The sequence below is a fragment of the Sebastes fasciatus genome, chromosome 15 (genome assembly GCF_043250625.1).
Source record: "Sebastes fasciatus isolate fSebFas1 chromosome 15, fSebFas1.pri, whole genome shotgun sequence".
NCBI lineage: Eukaryota > Metazoa > Chordata > Actinopteri > Perciformes > Sebastidae > Sebastes > Sebastes fasciatus.
Genome location: NC_133809.1, coordinates 24,300,230 through 24,324,781, shown reverse-complemented (window position 1 = coordinate 24,324,781; position 24,552 = coordinate 24,300,230). Strand labels below are relative to the sequence as shown.

The 24,552-nt window shown below is 39.4% G+C and overlaps 1 protein-coding gene across 4 annotated transcripts in view; it reads left to right on the top strand.

The window, feature by feature from the left end:
• The first annotated feature begins 6,422 nt into the window (after positions 1-6,422).
• Positions 6,423-24,552, top strand: part of lrfn5a (leucine rich repeat and fibronectin type III domain containing 5a) — a 151,368-nt gene continuing 133,238 nt past the window's right edge. For 3 of the 4 annotated variants that reach the window (XM_074660709.1, XM_074660707.1, XM_074660708.1), the window contains exon 1: positions 6,423-7,459. The gene's annotated coding sequence lies outside the window, so the exon portion shown is untranslated. The remainder of the gene's footprint in view (positions 7,460-24,552) is intronic. The other variant, XM_074660710.1, reaches the window with a different exon arrangement.

The window sequence follows — 24,552 nt, the reverse complement described above, 5'->3', positions numbered from 1 at the left end:
GATGGACTTTTTTTTTTTTTTTCTTATCTATTAGCTTTACCAGATGATCAATAGCTTAACTGACAACACTATCCAGTAACCACCAATCATATTATGTGCATATTTTACTGGGTAAATGACAATTTCCCCATCTGATGGCACTAGGTGAAAGGTCAGGGAATCACCAAAGTCAGTAGGATACATCCTCTGGCAACCGTGAATGTCTGTACAAAATTGATTTACACTGAATTGAACAGGCATTTCATTTAATAGGTGTCAGTTTGGTGGTTTATGCCAACACGTCACATACTGACGCTTGGTCAGGACCACTTGGCGTCGTTTTCTAATGCACTGGGTAGCCAAGCAAGTAAAAATATGACGCTCCACAATGGTCGCAGTAAACACGTGGTTAACTTTCAAACAAAAAGACTAGGTTTAGGCAACAAAGCCACTTACTGTAGTTAGATTTAGGAAAAACATCATGGTTTGGCTTAAAACTATGATTGTAAAGTGAAAGTGAAACTTAATGCTGTGTTAGTTGTTGGTTTCACACGGGACATGAACAGCGATCTCCTGGATGAAAGCTATGTGTTTGTTGGACCCATCCAACACCCCTCCCACCTGCCCTATGTGTGTTTTTTAGGTCTTTAAATCACATCACCACATTCCTGTAGCACTTACTCGGAGCGTTTAATATTGACATGTATGGGTTTACATTGGAGTTAGTTGAAAGCCCGGTGCGTCTCATACAGATACTAAAGGGTACCTTGTGCGTTGGTGTCAGATGGTGAGGGGTGTGAGAAAGCGTCGGTATTTGACCTTAAATAAACAGAATAACCGCTTCTCAAGGCAACTTCACCAACAACAAAAGTGTACTGTAGAGCTTACTACAGTTCATATACAACCATGGGAAACTCCTTTATTAAATTTAAACTAGTATCCCATTAGAGACAGAACTAAGCAGATGAGCTTTCAAGTTTGCTAACTGACCATTAGCAAGTTTGTTAGCTCGGCAAGCTTTATTTTCTCTCTTCAATAGTTCTTTTTTAACAAAATGGTGTGCAATGGTGGACAAAATGCCATGGGAAAGTAATCAGAACAGTAGACCAAAAATAGAGAGAAGTTCCGAGTGTTATTGTGACTAAGTTAATGGTTAGCTTGTCAGCTACAGCAGTTCAACAGTAGCCCTACGAGTAGTCACCAAGCTTCTAACCCCCACCAATTTGAGTGGAAGAGTGAATGCACTTTGTGATGGGAGTGTTGCATTACACACCTGAAGTCGAGTTGCATTGTGGGTAATGTAGGCATCAGGCTTTGACAAGGAACAAGAATGTAAAAAAATCAAATAAAAAAAACGACAACGTATGTTAAACCATACCCACATTGGGTCTGGGCAGTAGCCTGCATGTTACCGTAGGATGGACATGTTTTGAACTTCAGGACCAGTTGGACATACAATCTGTGGATCCAGTTTAGATGGCTAGTAGCAGAAATGAGTACACTGTGGCGCAGTAAAGCTGTAAAGTGAACACTGAAAGGCAAAAATCCCTACGCACGGTCATGCAATTGTCGAGTGACTGGTGATCAACAGTTTATCGAGCCCCTAGCCTACTGTGGTCCCTTTATGCTATGGCATTGTGAGACAATAAAAATAGCATTTATTGCACCCATATGTCCCTTAACAATAACAGAGTGGTATTACAGGATCGATTATATCATTGAATCGAGACACAACAGATGTGCTTGATTAGGCTTTTAATGGTTAATCAATTGTCAATTGCGCCCATCTATGATCGCTCAGCTAACAAATGAATAGAGATTTCAATAGGGAGCTATCCCATCAGCCACCTGACAATGTCTCAATGACTTTTAACAGCTGTTAAGAGCTAATCAATAAACTGATTGGCAGCAGCAGTCGCCTGAAGGTTAGATTACGCCGGTTTATTGTCATGACCAATCGTTCTGTAGCGCTGAGGTAACACCGGTCACGTGATGCAGGGACTGGGTTTAGCTCAAGTATGGCCACATTTTAAGGATAATTGATTAAATTAATGTAAAAGTGAATAAAAATCAGCCACCCACCAACTGCTAACTATAGCATGCGTGTAGCATCTGTATTCCCTCCCATGAACGAAAAAATATCAATACCAATCAAAACACTGATGTTAGTTAAGGGCCCTTTAGCTTCGCCTGAATAATATAAGTGTTTTATATATAGTGCGATTGATTGCTATTGTCAGTCACTCTGTTGTGTTGTTTTGAGGCACAGCAGTGGAATTTAGTTTTAAAACAAATGTCCACTATATTTAATCCCACATGAGATACACACTCTAATTGAACTTCAGTTTATTTTTATTAAAGGGGAACTATGCCCATTTTCAAAATTCATACATGTTATTCCTATAGTCTAAGACAGTCCAAATAATATTAGTAAGCATGAACAACTCTCTCCCAAATCCTATAACTAGATTGTTAGAACTCAAACTTGTGATGTCATAGGGTATAGAACTGCTCCATAGACAATGAATAGGGAAGGTTGTTATAGATGACACTGAGAGCACCCAGGGAAATGTTTTAAGTATATGGGTACATTTTCTGGTTCACAAATAACAACACTACAATACAATAAAGCTCATTTGGGATTAAAAAATAAAACAAATATTCTGTGGGTCCACAAAATCAGTCTTCCATTTATTGTCTATGGAGCAACTCCAGATGTTACACTTGATGACATCACAAGTTCGAGACTTACTTTTCTGGTTTCTGGCTTTGAGAGGGAGTACATCATGTTCACAAATATTGATTGAACTTTCCTAGGCCATGGAGATAACATATTGGAATTCTTATTCCTTATAGGAACAATATGTAAAACTGTCAGCTAGCATTTAAAATGAGTAACAGCAGTCCAAATTCAATTCAAATATTGGAGACGTGGCCCATCCACTCCTCCGGTGTGACTGATAGCAGCGCAGGTTTTCGCAATTTGAGGGTTACCTTCTACTGTAGACAGGACCGCGTTAGCCTCAGCCTAGAAGTAGTCTGAATCACTTCACTGGCTGTGTGTCTCAAATACTCGCTGCCTTGATAACCCAGCTGCACACGGATCAAAGAGAGATGTGCCAAGGCTTTAAAGTTGGGTAGAATCTAACGTTAACGTTATCTCTGTTGATCCAGTTCGTTTGCTTGCTACCATGGCTGCAGAAGGCTGTGTTTGCGTGCCGATTTGTTTCATATGTGACAACAGGGTGTCAAAATGCACCCGATTTGACTGTTATCAGGCCATTAAATAGGCGTTATCAGTAGCTATAAGCTCTATGGATGTGGGTTATTAGGCACCTACTACGTTGTAAAAGTGAAAGTGAAACTTAAAAGCAAGACATCCTAATGTGTAAAACTGAATGAAATGTCACGTTTTGAACACAAACAAAAAGGCTTCTTCAGCTTTAAGCAAAAACACGACAACTTCCTTAGGTTTAGGACAAAAAATACGTTGTTAAGTTTAGGGAAAAACATTGTATTTTGGATTAAAATAATTACGAACACAAAGAAAACACCTTTCACACGGGACGCAAACTCTGGTCTCAGTTCTCCTAGACATTGCTGGCGTTTTCTTTTATACCTTCTGTCAGTGATCTACCATGTGAAATGATGATAAAAACTAATAGTGGGGGTAGTAGGCCCCTACTGACGCACATCTATGGGGCTTATAGCGACGGATAATGCCTATTTAATAGCCTGACAACAGTCTAATTGGCTGCGAAATGGGCAGTGAATTGGATCACACAGATCCAAAACAAAAACAGACGTTACGGACCGGAATGGAAATTTTAGAGAAGAACATACCCAGCAACCCTCTGATGATTTATATAACCCAACCCCAATCCCACTTCAGGATTACAGCAGGCCAATACTTCATCTGTGAACATTGAATCATTTGACATCAAATTTTGCTTTGCCAATTATTGATTAACTGGTGATGAAGGCCTGACCAATTATGTAAAGGTTAATGCAGCAATATAAGGGAATGAATCCCCCGTAACTGACGAAAGAAAGGTTAACAATAACCAACACTGATTGTAAAGAGATCAAAATGACAATGATCCACAAACGCATTTCACTTATATAATTTCATCATACATTGCTATAGGGATTAATAAATGCTCTCTGACAGCAACATCCTGCTCTACATTTGAACGTATTCACAAAGCACTGGGATGATGTTGTACAGTACACCTGCCTCTCTTTTTAGACATGCAATGTTACCCTGATGATGAAGCCCATCCACAAACTGTATGGGTTTGTTACTAACTGCCCCTCCCCTCTTCTCTGATCTCTATACCCTCAAACTCTACACAATATTCTATATAACAGCAGTCAGTCTTTTAGACTTCCCCCTCTGTCACACAGAGAAACGCCTTCTCAAATGCCAGAGTATGGTTGAGAAAATGTAATGCTAGGATCATTATTAGTATTACATTTATATTCAAAAAGCTGTTTAGTATAACTTTCATGTGAGCCCATGTACCGTCCAGTTGACAGAGTGTGTAGTCTGCCACAGAGCGCTAGTGCAGAGGGGTTTCAACAACTTCCATGCAGCAGGCTTAAAGGTGCGTCAAGTGAGACTAGGTTACCAAGGCGCAGTCCGGAAATGAGGCCACTTTTGCTTCAAAATAAAAGCACTGGCACAGTAGGTGTCATTCGAGTTTATGAAGCACAGGGAGGTTTTGGTTTGATATGGCAAGGTAGGGTCATAATCACACTAAACTTCTCTGTCCTGCTTGTGTGTTTTTCTCTCTTTTTGATGATATACGTGATATAGGCGGATAGATATAGATAGGTATATTAATCTATATTAAAAAAGGTGATATATGTAGTGGGTAGTTTGATATAATTACTTTATTATCTAGTCAAGTCAATTGTTTTTGAGTAACTTTGTTGACATGATTACCTTTTACCTGTGTCTTGATATCAGTTTTTTGACCAGATGGATTTATTTTTATAAGCTATATCATTGACCAGTTACCTACTACTGCCTGTGAAACCAGAATAGAACCATAGCGACACGCTAGCAATTGTAAATTAATTTCATCAACCCTATTTAAACTAATCAATCATCAATTTCATTAATCCATTTGGGTGTCCTGGGGCAAAAATGAGCCATAGTGGACCCCTTTTGAGACCTAGTACCACCGCCACCACCTTTGTGTGCATGTTGTATGTAGGCTATATAGCACAATGTCACCTTAAAATATCCAAATTAAACATATTTATATAGGAATAGCATGGGAGCATCGAAAAACCCTTTGAAAGAATTCAAACTTTAATGAGAAATTGTCCTACGATTAGGTTATTATGGCCATTTCACTTCCATTGTCATTTAGTGGTGCATAAATTGCAATAGTGGTGCCTCACAGCTAGACGGTCATAGCTAGACGGTCACACTTTCAAACCCCCCCCCCCCCTGTGACCCTGAACAAGGTAAGCACTTTCAGATGATGGATTCCCATCCTGTTCTTATTCCCAGGGCGTCAAATACTGATGCTTTGTCACGGCTGTCAGCGTGGCTGACACCAGCACCGGGCTTTCCATGAACTACAATGTAAACCCATCCAAACGCTCAGGGAAAGTGAGCTGGGGAGTGTGGTGACGTAGCTTTAAGAGTGAAAAGACAAACACCCCAGGCAGGCATAAGGGGAGGTGAATGGGTCCAACAAACACAGGGGCTTTCATCCAGGAGGCTGCTGTTCGTGTCCCGTGTTCACAACGTTCAGTTTCAGTTTTTAAGCCCATGTCTTTTTTTTTGCTAAAGTGGTTTTATTTCTAGAACCTCAGCAATTGTTTTTGTTTACTTGTCAACGTTAAGCATGTGTTTACTGCAACCGAAAAGAGTGACACCGAGGAGTCTGCCAAAGCGTCAGTATGTGACGAGTTGGAATGAGAACGCGTTGATATTCCCCCTGGGCAGTTGACCAAAATCACACACTCTGGTGGGACATTAGTGTGGGGGCGGCTGTGGCTCAGATGGAAGAGCAGGTTGTCCACCAATCGGAAGGTCGGGGGTCGATCCCAGGCTGCTCTGGGTCGCATGTCGATGTGTCCTTGAGCAAGACACTTAACCCCAAATTGCTGTGTGAATTAGTATTTAAATTAAATCCTGCTGGGCAAAGTTGGTACCTTATTCAGTGTATGAATATTCGTGTGAATGGGTGAATGCTGACATGTAGTGTAAAAGCGCTTTGAGTAGTCGGAAGACTAGAAAAGTGCTATATAAATGCAAGTCCATTTTACCATTTAGTGTAAAAAATAATGCAAAGAGGCAAGACATATCATCTCTAGATTATGGATAAGAAATATAGTGTCCAATAAATAGCTGATGGGTTTTATTTTGAAAACAGCACCAGGAAGTCGCACTCTTTGGTTCTATCAAACCTGACACATGTCATGCTGCCCGCTGCGCTATATGGATTAACGGTGCGACCGGCGAGGAGCACTGAGGAGGATCAGCGGGACCGTAGACTACCGGTAGAAGATCCCGGTGCAAGTGACCTGGAGACAGCTTCAGCGGGACGTTACTTCGTCTTTATTCTATTATATTCTATTCTATTCTTTTTCTCTTCTCTTGTACTCCAGACTGCAGAGGAGACGCGCAGAGTCGAGTTAGGAGAGGGTGAGCGCCATAAGGAGAGACTTAGAGAGAGAGAGAGAGAGACGGAGGGAGAACTAGAGGCTGTGAAGTGAATATCCAAAAAGCCGTTTATTACAAAGGTTTAACGGTCTCCAGCATAGCAGGAAAAGGCGCAACTGTGGATTTTTTAGGAGTGTTTCAAAAACTCTGCGTCCATTACGCACTGGATTAATTAGACTTTTACGCCCTTTTTGCCTGGGATATTATTTTTTTTTCTTGTAGTGGAATTCTTCAAATTTCACCTGCACGAGGACAGCGACCGGCTGGGAGAAAAGGAAGGAAGGAGAGAGGAGGCACTGCCGAGGAGAAGAAGAGGAGAAAAAAAAGAGAAGACAAGAAACGGTTGAAGGAGAGGAAGAAGAAGAGGAGGAGGAGGAGTGGGGGGATCATTTCAGTTTCTCTCGGATGGGATTCTTCCCTTTCACCCCGTGGATGGAGGGATGAAACAGGGAGAAAAAGCCGGGGAGAGAGAGAAGAGAGCGACAGGAGGGAGAAGAAGAAGAGGAGGATGTAGTCGTCGGGTTGCTGTGAGAATGCAAAACGGACGCACCCCTCTGGAAGACCGGATTGAACTATAAAAACCCATACGGAATTTACAGCCACCCGAAGGATATTACGCACATTTACCTCGACATAAACATATATATATATATGGGGCGCACTCTTCTTGTATCTGGAACCTATTTGTGTTGGAGTTTACAACTAGAATCACCACCTCTGTCGTTCAAAATGATGGGATTTGGAAACCTAATTGCGCCCTGACACCCGCCGAATAGAAGGAACCATAATCAAGAGGTAAAGTTTAAACTCTTTATTATCTCTTTTCTATTCTACGTGTAAAATGACGGTTTGGTTTTCTCCTCCTCCTTCTCCCCCTGTCTATCTTTGTCTCTCTGTTTCTTCGAATTCTTTCTCTCTTGACTGCGTCTGCTGGAGCAGGGAGAATGGTGGTTGGCTGAGGTGTAGGAAAGGGGGGCACAGGTATAGAGTTATTTCTAAAGGGGGCAGAGGTACAGCTATTTCTAGATCTCCTTGTTGAGACGTGTAGTCTGGATGCTGGGATGGGTTAGGAGGGAGGCAGAGAGGACGGAGAGGATGGATGTGGATAGCAAGGGAAGGTGCTGTTGCAAAGAACATTGCAAGGTCAAAATTGAGCTAAGTTGTAGAAGATATGTGTGTGTGCGTGTGCGTGTGTGTGCCTGAGACCGTTTTTGGTGGAGCCAGACATAGGTTAGTTTCAGAAGGCTACGTTTCAGCAGCTCTGCACCCAGTTGTGTGCTGTGAATACGCGTCTGTGTGTGTATGTGTGTGTGCGCGCGCGCACGTATGAGCGCGTGTTAGTGCCGCCAGAGAGCGAGATAACTTGTGTGCGCGCGCAGTGTGTCTTCAGCAAGTACATACTTGTCAGGTATAGGCTACAGGATGGTTTTTGCGCACTTTAAGGATATAGCGAGTTATTGACGAATAAACGCACAAAACATTTGTGTGCGTTTTGTGCGCCACACTGAACCTGTATGGGGCGAGGGGGGATATGTATATGTGTTTAGACTTTGTGATGTATGGGTTATACAGTTTAATATATGCAACTGTGAACTAAGATTTCAACAATCAGTGCAAAAAAACAGTGCATCTGTGTTTGTGCGTAATTGTGCGCAACTGTGCGCAACTGAACCCAAGCACCTTGTTGGCACAACGCGCTATAGATGATGATGATGATGATGGAGCTTCTGTGTCCTTTGTATGCTGTGTGTTTGCATGCATGTGTGTGTTGAATGCATGTGTGTGTTGAATGCGTGCGCGAGTCCGGCGTCACTTGTCCGTTTTCGAGTGATGGCAGGCGCGCGCGCACGTGCGTCCTGACATACAATACCGGACATGTGACACCAGTGAACGGAACAGCAGGGTCCAGTTTACACTTTACACAGTTCAACTGAGCACTATACTCTAATTAAAAGGTGCATCTCAGTCAGTGTTCAACATTCTCCTTCAGCTGACTGTGAATATGTGTCATTTGCTATTAATAATAACTTGCATAGTCACGTGTTGTAGTGAGACATTACTCATCATTTGTGTTTTTTTATTTCAAATTGTCAAGAACAAGATAAATACAAGACAACATTTTAAAAAAAAAATCCCATTTTCAGCACAAACACTGTGTTTACTTGCTTTGAAGGACTAGCACTTCTATCCTACTATGCTGTTTTATTCTCTTTGTGGTAGTGGAAGCATATTCTACTGTAAGCTGTCCTTGCAACAAGAGGCTATGCTTACTGTAAACATGTTGTTGGAGCAGGAAACATGATGAATATGGGATGTAGGATGACGTACTGTACAATGAAGGTGAAAATCGGCTTAAACCATGTATATTCACATGTATTTGTGCACATATTTGTTTCATGGATTTGGGATTTGGGGGTTTGGAATTCTGCTTGGTCCTTTGGCTGGGATGTATACGTTATGGGGGAGATGATACACCAAAGGGCTTAAGAAACATGGCACCCATCCCGATGAATGAAATATTGTTTTTGTTATTGTGAGATATGCTAGAATGTTGCCTATGTACTGTATGATATGGCTGACTCTGTGATCTGAGCTTAATGACCGTTCTGTGCCAAGTCCACTGAGCGTGTTTATGACTTGAGAATAGGGATGCACCATCCAATTTTTTCAATACCGATACCGATACCTGGACTTTGGGTATCAGCCGATACCGAGTACCGATCCAATACCAGTGTTTAATTAATAAGCTGTATGCCTCACTGAGTTGAAGTGACTGGGATCATTCTTAATTTTGTAAATCAAATGTAACAAATAAATAGATATACATTTTGTGAATTATTATCTATTATTAATATAATGAATCGTACACCAACAAATTGGTTGAAAAATCTTCAAAATCCACATGATTTACAGGTGTGAACCTTTTTAATGAAGCAACAAACTAGACAAAATTTAAACAGCGATTACAATTACAGTTTATAATGTATATAGTATGTAAACATAGAATATAATTGAATAGATCGGCCCCATTGTCACCGATATCCAATCCAGCTATTTGAGTCAGTATCGATCCGATAGCCGATCCAGTATCGGTATCGGTGCATCCCTACTTGAGAAGGTATTTGAAAATGAGTAATGACTATCATGGTTTCCTGTCAAATCTGCACCTTAAAACATGTTTTCCTTAGCAGCTGCACTGAAAACATCTACTTTTATACCAATGGGTTCTGTTGACACAGGTCCTGCATCCTCTGCAATTGAGAAGTCATGAAATTGAATCATAATATGCAGTAAATCAGTAGAAATTATCTCAAATTATCATTTTAATCAACCCCTTTTTTTTTCCAAATGAGGGAGTTCAAAGTGTCTCTAATTTAGGACGGTGGCATGTCATGACATGTTTTATATTCTCTCCCGTGGCTCTATCTTCCGCTGGATTGGAGTTGCATAGGTTTGTACTGGTACAGTAGCTCGCATTGATTGATCAAGGCGATACATTTATGCACGCGGGCCACTCATGCTGGTGCTAATGGCCCGTGAATATGGAGGCATTATGCAAATGCATCCCCGGCTCTAGAAAAAGCGTGTGGGTGACTGAGCGAGGGAGGGAAACCGGTGATTTTCAGTCCATTTTAGTTGTGTTTAGCCTCCTATTTACGTCTAAAAGGAGTGGTTTGCTGTGCCATTAGGTTCAGGATGAATGGCAACGCATTTGTGTTACAGGTTTTTGAGTTCGGGGGAAAGTAAGAGATTATATTTTACAGCTTCTCCTGGCTTTCACTTAGTTTTCGATATTTGTATTTTAAGAGCAAGGAACTTGCCAATAAACATCTGGTCCACTGCTATCTTGATAATAAAAGATAACTTCCATAGGTGAGTCAGATGCCTCTATTTTTTCCCCTCTCTCTCATTATTTTGTGTCTCTCTTTCACCCCAAAAAGCCTCCAGAAAAGGAAACAAAATGTGTTGGCTCTTATCAGGCAGTAGTACAGGGGAGTAAAGAGGCTGTAAGGACTGTTCTTTATTCTTTATAGGGGCAGGGGGGATTTTTATTATACCCGCCTTTCTTCTTGCCCTCTTTTTATCTCTCTGCAACTCTCTCTCTCTCTCCCTCATTCTGTTTAGCTATCTGACAGAGGGCTGCAGGATCCTGCGGAGTGGGTGGTGGAGCTCTAATTCAATTTATTCTACTGCTCAGAGACAGACAGAGAGAGAGAGAGAGAGAGAGAGAGGGAGATAGCAGGGATGGAGACCACAGATGTTAGGGAACATTTCCTATTAACAGTGGAGAGGCAGGCCTTATAGGAAGCTGCCCTGACGCTGTGACATCTGGATTGATTGTGCGGGTGACTGGAATTGTGTGAGAGTGTGCGTGTGAGCGCCTGGTCATTATCAACTAAAACAATATGTCTTTAAAATGCCATCAGTGAGTATAAAGGGAGGAAACAAAGACAAACGCTTTTTTAATTCCTCCATTACTCACCCAACCAACTATCAGCTAAAACGCAAATGATTGACAAGTCAGACTGAATCTTCCAGACGATCTCAACTGAAGACATGTCCAAATTCTTGCTCTGAAAACCAGTTGAAGATAATAATCTGGTTTATCAAGCCATTTATGATGGGGATTACTTTTAGTGTTACAGAAGATAATGAGACAATTTATTAAGGAATACCTATATTTGTGTTTTTTCCCTTTCCTTTAGTGTGTTATATAGTTTTTTGTGCATGTGAAAGGTCTGCAAAGTTACAAAGCCCAAAGTCCACTCCAAAGGGAGTTCCTCTCCCCCACAGAAGCACTGCTCCTGAACTGCCTGAAACTCCTCGCTTGAAGTCCGGCCTTTTCTTCCGTTACATGGTGATGTCACCAAGTAACACATTTGCACAATACCTGCCTTGCGGCTAGTTTGGCATGCCCTGAAACAAAGTTAGTTAGAGCGGAGCACAAGCGGAGTCCGAAGAGTTTGGTTTGGTTGACCAATCACAACAGAGTGGGCCAGCTGACCAATCAGAGCAGACTGGGCTTTAAAGCATGCAAACATGTTCTAGTAGGAACCCAAAATATTAGTATGCACCTGAAAATAAGCACAATAGGTCATATTCAGTTGATTCATATACTGATACAGATCATACATATCTAAGTTACCATTTTGTTCCACGGTTTTAGAAAATATATATTGCATGGAAAATGAGTTATTATATGTCTAGAACTGAGAGTTTGACACCTTCCAATGTGATCACAAATGGTACCTCATAAACAGCAGAACCTCAGTGTAGGTTTAGATGTTAGATGTAAGATTAAATCTTAGGGTGGCTATCGACAACGTCAACTACGGTTGGGCAATCCAACGATAAATACATTCTTCAATCATCTGAGATTTTGCCATACTATTTATTTGAACAATTGTAGCTCTCTTTCTTAAATATCTCTGCTGGAAATGGGCCATTTTGGACATCGTTGCAAATTGACAACCATACATTTTTATAGGATTTTTGCAACAATGGTACAAATTACCTTGATTTGATTAGCTTGATTATCCCAAAACAGACATTACTTTGTTGTTATATCATCCATAAATAATTTCTCAAATAAATTTCTATAAAATGTACTTTATCAAGATATATGTTGACTTAGTGTGCTAGGTAATTCCTGTATTACTGGGTCAGCTTCACTGTGTCTGCCCTTGACTGCTTTAAATCCTACCTAAATCGAACTTGCTCAGTTGAGATAGGAAATTCCACATATTCAACTGCAGAAACCAGCTCCAGTGTGTGCCTAGGGGTTACATCTCGTGTCCTCATCTCATTTAGAAAATATGGAAAAAAATGGAACAATTCCTTTCATTGCACATGACTCCCAGTTTGTCCCTCAGTTTGTCCTCCTGAAGCTACCGCTACATGTCAGAAAGACCTTGGGGATCTGACATACTGTTGGATGTTACGCAGTCATGGTGTTCTTTTTGACTTGGCATACAGAGTTGATGGTCAGGTAAAGGGCGTTATTACTGTCATTCATTCCATTTTGTAACCTATCCAGAATCAAACGTTACTTACCCTCTACAAACCTGGAACAGGTCTGCTTTAATTTCATCTCACCTGACTAATGCAACTCTGGTTACTCTGGCATGAGCCAGACAACTCTCTCCTCTTTACAAAACAGCTGCCAAGACAATGGACCATATCCTCTACATTTCACCCTTCATGCAGTGTGAATTCAGGATTAATTTAAAACTTTAACTGATCAAATATTAACAGGCAATGCCTTTACCTCAGCCTGCATTTATTACGTATAACCCCCCTACAGCTCATAATGTTACACAAGTTAGCTTATAAAACATAATAATAATTAACACTAATGTATTTTTTGACTCTTTTGACTTCATCCATAATTCTAATGCACATATTCTTGATATATTGCATTCATAAATGTTCTGGCAATTTACATGCAACTACAACTAAAGGCATTTTTGTCCTTGAAATAACATAAATATATAAATGATATTAATATTTTGCTTCGCTGACAGAAAGTAGTGCTGCTGGCACCGCTGATAAAACTCAGTGACTCTAAATAAATAGCCGTAAGTGTTTGCCAAGGCGGGATTAGTCTTTGGCTGGCTGGTAGCTCTAGTTAAGTTCCTGCTTAAAATTCATTACAAAGTCATTAATTACATTAGAATAGATTTGTGTGTTGTTGTCGTTGTTGCTGTGGTTTGTGTGGCATTTTCTTTGAAATTCAGCTCATATGCTTTTTAATTGCAGCGGTCAGCAACAAGTCATCTTTGTAAAACATGTGGTAAATCACCCTCATACAATGTTTTTTTATGATATCTTACAAAAAGTTATTTCTCATTTTGCGTGCGTTTTCCTTCGAATGTCCAGCAACACGTGTCAAATTTTCGCTCGTTACATACATACAATCTTTTCAAAATAAACTTCCATCTTCACAGGAAACAATTTGGTTAGATTTAGGCAACAAAACTACCTAGTTAGGTTGAGAAAAAAATCATGGTTTGGGTTGAAATAACTACGGATGTGACTTTGACTTCTGTTTTCATACAGGATATGAACATTGGTCTCCTGGACAAAAGACTGGTGTTTTTTGACTGACGCATCCACCCCGACATCCTCCCCATGCGGCGTTTGTTGCTCTTTATACTTCCTGGTTCATAATTTGGTGGATTACATACAAATTGATTTTGTGGGATATATACAAATTATAGCGAATAGAGTTCTCTAGGGATGACATTACTTTGTAGGCCAACCTGGATGTTAGCATCGCCCTGGTTCCCCCGAAAAAAAAGCCAATGGAATTTTTTCCATTTGGTTTTAGATTATTGCAGAAAATAAGCTCTGTGGCAAACAAACGTTTATGACACTTACAGGTTTTGTTCTGTAAAATAATATCCACAAATGAACACCACTGTTATGATTTTTGAAGCATAAATCGGCAGAAGTATAAAGCTAACATTAGGATACAAACAAACTATACCACGCGTGATGATGATTAATAGACTCATTTAGCCACTTGTTAGCATCTTCCTTTTTTAAGACGTATAAAGCCTTCAAAATTCTCGAGTGAGGTATTTTCTGACATATTTTATATCATAAAACTAAATATTAAACCTCATAAGCCTGTGTTAACCACATACCTTATTTCAGGCATCTAACTTAAAACCCATTCAAAAATCCCATTACCTTTCAGAAGAGGGAACCGGAAGAGCTAAAATGCTCATTTCCGGGTTTTAGAGGCTCATTCCTGTAGCAAGCTATTACTTTTCGTAGATATAGCTATGAATAGAACAGCCTGGGTAAATGCATAGAATTTTAGGTGTTATATTCAGTTGTCGATATTCACTTTCACTGGTTCTTTCTTTATCTCCTTATGTTTTCCTGTGTAAGTTAAATGACTCTCTCACCTATATGATCCCCCCGCCACACTACCCCTCCTCTCTCCGCACACCTGCTGCTTCAAAATCACCCGTGACGTGTCTGACACTAGAAGCTGCTTTAGGAGGCCAGCGGGGAGGAAGCTTGTGTGTCTGTGTGCGAGCATGAGGAGTTGGTGACATGACAGATGTGAGACACGTTGGGCGATAATGAGCTGTGTTCAGGATAGATAACTGTGGGTGAATGTGATACAACACAGACAGGCTTCTGGCTCATTGCCCACAATCCCACTGTCTATACATTATGGTAAATAAAGGGTATTCAGAGCTGATAAAATATGCAGCCATGTCAATCTCTGTCTCATAAACAGGAAATAAGAAACAAGAAATAATGGAAGAACTTCACTGTTGTATAGCATTTTAAATCAACCTTTAGCAACCTGTGTGTGCTTCTGACCCCTTTAAACAGAAGCTATTTCAATCAGGAGAGACTTCATTCAGAGTGAAAAAATCAATTTATTACATTTTGCACAATAAAGTTAGAATTGTGAAGAATCTTTGGCGATTAGACCCCGTCGTGACGTAGTGATATTTAGGGGGGATGATGGTGCCATGGTTAGTACAGGAATATAAAATATTTAAATCATTGTCACTGTGTCTGGACAATTAAAAATTCCAAATTCATGCGAGGAAAAATGCAAAAAAATAAATTTTAATATGACGGTGTATTAGGACCATTGTAGGTAAAACAAAATAAAATAAAATACAAATTACGGAGCTGGGAGAGGGGGATAATATTCCGAGAGAAAATTTGAATATCTGAGATTAAAGCTGTAAATTTATGAGAAACAAACTCACACTTTTATTAGAAAATAACTTGAATATTCTCTGAGATTATAAAGTCACACATTTAACCACCTCTGAGCAAGGTCAAAGTCTTGAAAGATACATATACATGTTTTCTTTCATGTTCTTTTATGAGCATAATGCTGACTATGCATGGTACATTATCCTAATCTTAGACCTGTTTTGTGTTTCCAATCAGATAAATCCTAAAGATAGCAGTTTCTCGATCTCTTTCTGATGGACAGCTCCTGAACGAGGCAAAGGTCCTGAAAGATACATATACACGCTTGCTTTCATGTTTTTTTATGAACATAAATAAATACTAAAATAATTCATATATTTCGCACTCGGCTGCTCATGTAAGTACAGTGTTTAACAATGCAGTTGTGGTACGATGAGGATGATCCAACCTTGCAAAGTGAAGCGATGTGATTCCCTGACATTAACAACAACAACAAAAAAACACTATTTTCCAAGTATTTTGTCGTAACTTTGTCAGTTTTTTCTCCTTAATTTACCAGTTTAATGTCAGAGAATATCTGAGTTTTTGTTTCTTGTAAATTCAGAATTTTTCCACGGAATATTACCCCCATCCCTGTAATGATTATCTTTACCTACGATGGCCCTATTATGCTGTCATATTTAACACTGATTCTATGATTTTTTTCTCTATCTTTTCAGAAACTGATAATAATTGTAACACTGTCTAATAATTACATAGTTATTAATCCATATTTTATGCATAGAGAAAAGCATGATTGCTGCTTTGAATTGTGGCTATCTCTGCACTCATTAGGCTGAACGATTTCCATTGATTTTGGTGGTTGTTATATCATGTCATCTGCAATTACACTTTTTTCAGCTTCATGGTCAGTGGATGTTTTATAGCAGGTTCACCATGGCATTTGCGTTTACATTTGTTTGTTTCGTCCTTACTGTAACTGTAAATGCCAGTTCTGCTCTTGTACAAGGTCTGTACCGCTTCAACATAATGTCTGTATAAACTCTATGTGGGACAGTGTTAGAGAGAGCCACTGTGAGTGCTTTACTAATGAGCTGCAGATAGATATACTTCTTAACATGAGTCATCTCAGTGCAATAAAACAGATAAAATTGAGAGGAATTCTGATGCAAGCTTTCCAGCCTATCTAGGACCCGTCATCATAGTACTACTTATAAATATTGCAACACAGTTGTCAGTAGGGGATTCCGCCACCAGATATGGCACTCAATCTATGATACTGGCCCACACTCCATAACACACTGCTTTGGATTACTCAATCCAACAGTACAGTAGCTCTTCTGAAAAAGAAAAAAAAAAATCCCAAGGGTAAAATGTGTGAAACATCAATGCCGGGGAAAGCTTTTCATAAATTGAGAGAGATGCTTTGTAGTATTGCCATTTGAAAATATTGTGAAATTCCCTTTGTAGACAGACATAGCAGGATCAGACTGGGACATACACATTTAAAAATATCCATCTTACACATTGATGTTAACATTATGTGAACTACAATACATCGAGGGACGAATCCACAAAAGGATTGCTTTTGCGGCTGCTAAACCTTCACAAATAAGACAAAAAGAAACCGTGTAATTCTCAAAGCACCAGCAAAAAGGTGAAATGCAACCCTAACTGCGCTGCCAAGCAAATAGCGTCCTGATCCTCCGGTGCTATTTGCATGTATTTAAATGAGGTAATATCCATATGGTGCAAAGATAGCCCCTTTCTATGCAAATGATCCTCTTTGCAAAAACAGTCCAATTCACAAAGATCAACGCTCATAGCCATACACAGTTACAGTGAAATTATTAGCGTCTTCACAGAGTCGGTGGTAACTGAAGCGCATTTATATGGTCCACTGAATCTCATTTATTTCGGGATTCAATGACATTTGCGTCATGGAAAATACAAGTCATTTTTAAAAATACAAGGGAGAAAAAAAATGAATTAAATAAATTATTATATAAACAAACCAACAAATTATTTCTTCCCTCTCCTTCCACAAAAAAATCCATTTAGTTAATTTTGGCATATCAGCAGCGTGTTATCAATACATAGTCGGATGACGGATACTACGAACTGAAAGTGAAAGTGTCAGTACGGAGTCCCAGCACAGAGTAGCAGGAGTCAGATTTTACACACACGGGACGAGAGAGAGTTGACAGACAAGACGATGGCGGAGGATTTGGGGTCAACGCGAAAAGCAAAAGCGCCTATTTAGCAATACCTTGGATTTAACCCAATGCTATAAGGGAACCATAATGTTAATGAGGCAATCGCCATGCGGAGGATGGAGCAGTCACAGCGGCCTTGCCATGAAAGCTGGACTGGAGAGCCCAGACACGCAGCCATCCGACGTTAAAGATCAAAGTAAGCGCTCTACAGATATTGACCATCATCTTTTCTTGTAAAATGTCCAGTGTAATCGTAAACACCGGTGCTGTCACAAGTTTATTAACTGGTGGGAAAATGTCCTCACCCTGACATCCCTAGCAGATAGCAGTTGTAAATGATGCGCTATTTATGGTGCTATGAGCGGCTACAATCCATTCTTTGTGAATTCACCCCTGATTGTGATGTTTAGTGTAAATGCGGCCAGATTACTTACATTTCATGACCTACCAATTAGCATTCACCGTATGCATCCTCGCATTTATCTACCTACAGAACAGCCGGCAAACTTGCTGAGTTTGTGCAACTCTAGATGCCTGTGAGTCCTCAGCTTCTGATAGCAAAACATGCTGACAACATGTGTGGTCTGTGGTTTCTGCAGAGCAGCATTTGTATATTGTGCCAAACCATCATGTCATGTCCATTGTGCATGACATGATGTCAGTTTAGTGTCTTGCACAAAATCCTCTTGAGTGTTGCCATGATTCTTATCTTCCAAGTTCCTGTTTTTTATACTCTAAAACACAAAGTATGTAGTGTAAACCCAAATGAGGGTGATACGAAATAGAATAGTTTCCAAATTAAGGTGTGATTTTGTACATGCGCAGTCTGTGTGTGTGTTTTTATCTCTTTGGAAAATACTCCCCCTGGGCATTTCCATAAATAACAGTGTATTCTCAACTTGTCAGGTTAAATAAGGGATAAAAACAAGAAAGACCACCCCTGCCTCCTCAAGACTTGCAGCTGTGGTTGTAATAGTGGAGCAGGAGCATTAGGACAATGAAAAAAGAGTAACATTAGACGGTGGATCTTTTAAATTTTAAATAATATCATTAAACACAATACATATAGATTTCCCATGCCGACATTAGTCTAGATATAGGACTCCATTCACAGGATATGGAGATTTAGGACAGTAAATGAGGAAACTTAAAGGCTCCCATAGGAAATGGGTCACTGCAGCAGTAGAGAAAAGCCTATAGATTAGATTAGTGATAACACACAATTGTATCAAAAGAAGATAATGGAAATGTGCAGACAATTGAAAGAATATATTTTTCTCTTGTCAAGTGTGTTTGGCTTTGTTCACATCCACAATGAGTGAACCGTGAAGGACTCAGAGCCCTTGGGGGACATTTTTTAGCGCATGGGGGACCATGTATAAAAAGGGCTACAGTTTCTAGACTGTTCATCAGATATGAATGTAAACACCCTCAAATTAAAGCTACGAGTCAGCACTTTAACCTCACAGGCATTGTTACATTTCCAACCTGATGCGCTGAAGAACAAAGCCAAAACAACACTTGCTGTTATATCATCTCACTGCACTGTATCACTCCATATATATTTCAGGACCAGGGACAGCTACACTATGCAGTTACAGCTTGGGTTGATATTTCAGGACCACAGGCAGCCCCATTGTTTAGTTACAGCTTGAGGTAAGCATTTCAGGACCATGTACAGCTACACTGTGCAGTTACAGGTTGAAGTAAAGATTTCAGCACCATGGACAGCTACACCATGCAGCTACAGCTTGAAGCAGACACTTTAAACCCATGGACAGCTACAGTATGCAGGTATAGCTCAGTTAGTGACTATAGCTTCTAGACATTTCAGGACCAGGGATAAGTCAGTATGCAGCCGTTACCGGTGATTCCAGTTCGATATCACAGACAGCTCTGTGCAATCACTGACTGGCAACATTTTCCCCAGCTAATTTAATTATATCTGTACTATAGCTATAAATGTAATATATGTAGATCACTTTGCAATGAGAGTGGTTGAAGGACATTTTGAGACTTCGCTAACTTCATGTCAGTCAAGTTGCCAACTGACTCAGGATGTATCAATACATTCTATTGATTATCTATCTAAGGCTCTTCATTTCATACACATTCTCAAACCAGCAGTTTACTATGTATTGCAGCAGACCTAAGTCAAGATAAAAAGTAAGCCATTCCTTTCTTTTGTGCCTTTTTTTTTTTTTTTTAAATGCATCGAATTCAGACACACATCAAATTGTGAAGTAGTTACACTCCTTATAATGAATCCCACCACCTCTGGTTGACACTATTTAAGTTAGTGACATGAGCTGTTGTACACAGCGGGAATGATACCCAGCGCTTTTTGCTGTGGCAAGTGATTGACCTGCCTTAGGAATAATTTCAGAATTGTGGTGCTACATTGCTGTAAATGCTGAAGGATAATCTGTGAGTGAGACACGTGCAATTTCAGTCCAAACATCAAGTGCTATAGAGTCTTGTAGTAGTTGAATACAAAGAGGCTCAGTATAACCCCAGGATGTATACAGGATTTTAGCCACCTCAACAAGATATATGGATCTCTGGTGGTTCTCACTGTATGTCTTATGATATTTTGTGTAAACGTCCATATAAAGTATGTATCCTTGTTTTATGCACCTGTATATCCTAAGTTATTGGTCCATCAATATCACCATGGCACTGTCCAACATCGGTTCTTGTAGAGGCACTTTTATCATTATGGATTTTTTACCATCTTCATAAGAATTATCAGTTTTGACAAGATTCTATATTATTGATAGTCATCATCAACAACAATACAATCATTGGTCAGGATGAGGATAATTTCTTAACAACACTACCTGTAAATCGGAGGCTTTCTGTCAATGTAATAGGTTCAACCGTGTGATGATCTAATCGCCAGGACGAGCAGGTCATCAGTGATGAACGCCGGTGTTTTTTGGAGCAGCAGAGGGCCTGAAAACTGACTAGATTAAACGGTGCATTTAATTAAGAGGCTAGGGATCAGGAAGTCAGAGATCAGTCTTGGTCCATGCCAACAGTAGCTACATTTAGCCTAGCTTGTTAGCGCATGCCATCTGTTCACACACAGATTAACGCTACAAAGCAGGCGCTAGCTATGGGTACATTTTCTGGTTCAACACTGTACGGGCTGCTATTCAGTGGACCTTATTTACTCGGACAGACTTTGAGTCTAATGATCCAAACTGAGGACGTAACATTGATGACGTGTGGCGTTTCTTTAGTCAATTATTGTGGGGTTCAATTAAAACCACTAACAGGGTGGGACTTTCTGTGATGGGGGAACCTTTTATTTCACTTCTATATGCGTTCACACTACCCTCCATGTATGTGTGTCTCATTAAACTCACCATACGTCAAAACTAAAGTGACTCTCAGGCATATTAGCAGCTAGGATACTGTATGTTAATAAGGACATACATCCCAGAATGGATTTCTCGTTATTCACGTTTGTACAACTAAATAAGAAGCTAAGATTTTTTTTTTTTTGTGGCTTGCAGACATGATTGATCAGGGTCTTTGTGTCTTTGATTTGTGGTTTTCAGCTTTTATGTCATAGCTGTTCATCAATACACATATTGATCAACCGTCGATCATTATATTGATAACTGGAATAGCTCTGTTCTTGGTGGATTTTATTTATTTTTCTTCCTAGTGAGTGCTGTGACATGATTATAAGCCTCACTTTCACCATTTCTTTTCATTCTCAAACTGATGGACGAGTCATATTTCAGTACTATCTGATCTTTCTCTGCAAAGTTCAATGTCAACAAAGCCATGACACCCTCCGTGTTTACTGTTACAATCACCTGGGAGTTGTTAAATTGTTTTTCTTTCTTGGAAACGATCATTTGCTGACATTTAAAATTACTATTATGACTTATGTTTAGGGCTGTCAATCATTTCAAATATTTAATTGCGATTATTCGCAAAAGAGTTTTTATCTGGTAAAAATGTACCTTAAAGGGAGATTTGTCAAGTATTTTATTCTCTTATCAACATGGGGTTGGACAAATATGCTTGCTTAATGCAAATATATGTATATATTTATTACTGGAAATCAATTAACAACACAACCAATTACAACTATTGTCCAGAAACACTCACAGGTACTGCATTTAGCATAACAATTATGCTCAAATCATAACATGACAAACTCAAGCCCAACAGTCAACAACAGCTGTCAGTGTGTTAGTGTGCTGACTTGATTATGACTTGCCCCAAACTGCATGTGATTATCATAAAATGGGCATGCCTGTAAAAGGGAGACTTGTGGGTACCAATAGAACCCATTTGCATTCACATATCTTGAGGTCAGAGGTCAAGGGACCCCTTTGTTTTATCACTGTTTTATGGTGTCTTTGCTTTTGCATACATTTTACAGTAGGCTCCTCACTCTGGCTAGTTAATGTTTAGCCATCTGCTCCACAAGCAGTGATCACTTCCAAATCACTGCATCCCACTTAGCTAGCTTTTACACCAACTACTATAAAAAGCAGCCACATAATCCTAGCTGTTGGCAGTATTTTATTTAATTTTTTTTATCCTTTCTACTTGGCACTAACCTGAGCTCAGCAAGCTGCTACTCACCAACAAACACTCCAAAATCTGATGGCTTGATAGTTTTTGGCTGAAGGATATTGGTATGGTTTGAGGCAGCTGCCAGTAAATTCAGGAAATCTAGAGGATACTCTTATAATATTGAGCCCAGTTAATTATGTCTTAATAAAAACAAGCACAATTTGGGCAGATTGAATGGGAGTGAAATTGAGCTGTTTGTTTTGGGATGAATTAGATCAGCAAGTGAAAGAAAAAAGACTTTGGATAGGTCCAAAGATGAAGTACTTTCATCCAGGCATTGAGTCTCAAAGGCCTGCACTTGAAGCAACTTGAATGTAATGATCCTGGTGGCAATGGTTTCTTTGGAAATCCTATTTTTTGTGGCGCTATTACTGTCAAGCCCTATGAGGTGAGAAGCCTCATAGGCCCACGGTTCTACCCATCACCCCCTCAGACACACAAAGACATCACGATGGCCTCTTTGGTGCGATGTCTTCAAAGTAAAGACGTTTTTGAGAAGCAATTTGACTTAAGAACTGTTATTAGTCATATCACGCAGGCATATACTGTATCACATATCACAGGCTGTGTTAAGGTTCTCCCTAGGCCTGTTCCGTAATCCATCCATGTTTAATCCCTCGGTCCTTGATGACCAGATAACAGCGGATACATTAATTTGCTTCCTGCGGTTTACAGTATGCGTTTGAGCTTTGACCTGGTTATAGATTAGACTACGTTGGTCCATTAAATCCATTTAAGCCGATGATTATTGTTTGAAGTAGGTTGCAGTATAGATGAAATAAAATGCATTTTAGACTGTGTGCATTTGAAAATTAAGAATTAAAGGTACCCTGTGGTGTTTTGTTTTTTTTCCTTTTTTGAATAAACAAACACAATAATTGAATTACAAATTATATTCAACTATGAAAAGACCACCGACACTTCAAATTAAGAATGGAGTGTGCTACTTGTATGTTAAATAAAGAGCAGTCGGCCAAGGGGACTAAACTAGGTTGGTGGCATGCAATAAGAAAGACCATTTGGTTTTATGAGCTGATTATAATGAAAAAGTCCTTTATCGGTAGAATGCCAACAATAGTAGTAAAAAGCAGGGGAGGACAAATTAGAATGAATCACCTGTCATTGTTATTAGTCCTTAAGGCTTGACACCCCAGGCAAAAATATTGTTTTTCATGCACTTGTTTGAGATTTTGGGCTATTTTGATTTCATAAAATATCTTCTTTCAGACTAGTGGAAAGAAAACATCCAAAATACACATTTAGGTTTTTATTTTACTACTTTGTCTATTAGCGTCTGTAGATTTCTCCTAAATTCACCAAAAGTTAGCATTATTACATATAATATACTGTACATGTTAAAATATTACATTTTCATGAAACTTGTAATACAAAAAATGATGTAAGTACCGTAATCAACTGGGGAAGTTGCATGGTGGTGATATCTTAGTTAACGATTTTTACCCTATTCACCTGTAGTGTTTTGTAGAATACATGTAATTTTTCTCAGACTATATATATATATATAGCACATATTTAATATGATAATGCCTCATTTACATATTTAAACCTAAAATTTCGGAGAACTTGTAATAAAAAAAATAATTGACTAAATGTAAGTAATAACCCGGGGAAGTTTCAGTGAAATCTGTTATTTAAAATTGTTACCTTATTTTAACCTGGGTGTGCTTGGGTAAACTGAGGTTTATAATGTCATGTGAACAATGTAACTGTGATAAATTGTTAACTTATTTATTGTATTTTATCAATCTAATGAAATATTTTCCCTAAATGTGTTTATTCAAATTAATACAAAACACCAGATTCTCTGTTTTGTCTTATATGATTCAATGGGGTACGCTAATGGAACCGTCTGTGTGTGCGTGTGTGTTTGTGAGTGTGTGTGTGTGTTTGTGTATGTGTGTGTATGTCTGCTAATGAGCTGTCATTTTCAAAGTCAGTTGTTAAATGTAAGTTATATTTGCTTTTGTCCATATGCTCTATATACTGTAAGTACCAACCATTGTGTTTGAGCTGCATTAGCCTCCCCTACTCTGCAAACAAAATGTCTCATTCGACTGGAGTGCTAACAACAAAGAAGTAAATACAACGGGTAGTTCAGGCGGACCGAATGACAAAAGGGGGGCGATCATAGATACGGATGTTCAAGTCTTAGAACGATGGAGTTCAGGTTGAAAATCAGCGGGGTGTCCCTTTAAGCCTGATATCAAGACTTAAAATCTGCTTATCCAACAGTATCTGCAGTGTACTGTACACGTTTCTGTGCAGAAGCGGATGAATGCGCCATGATTAATGGATAAGATGCAGAGAGTAGCAGAGTGTGGATTCATAAAACATAAACACTCTTAAACACACTGC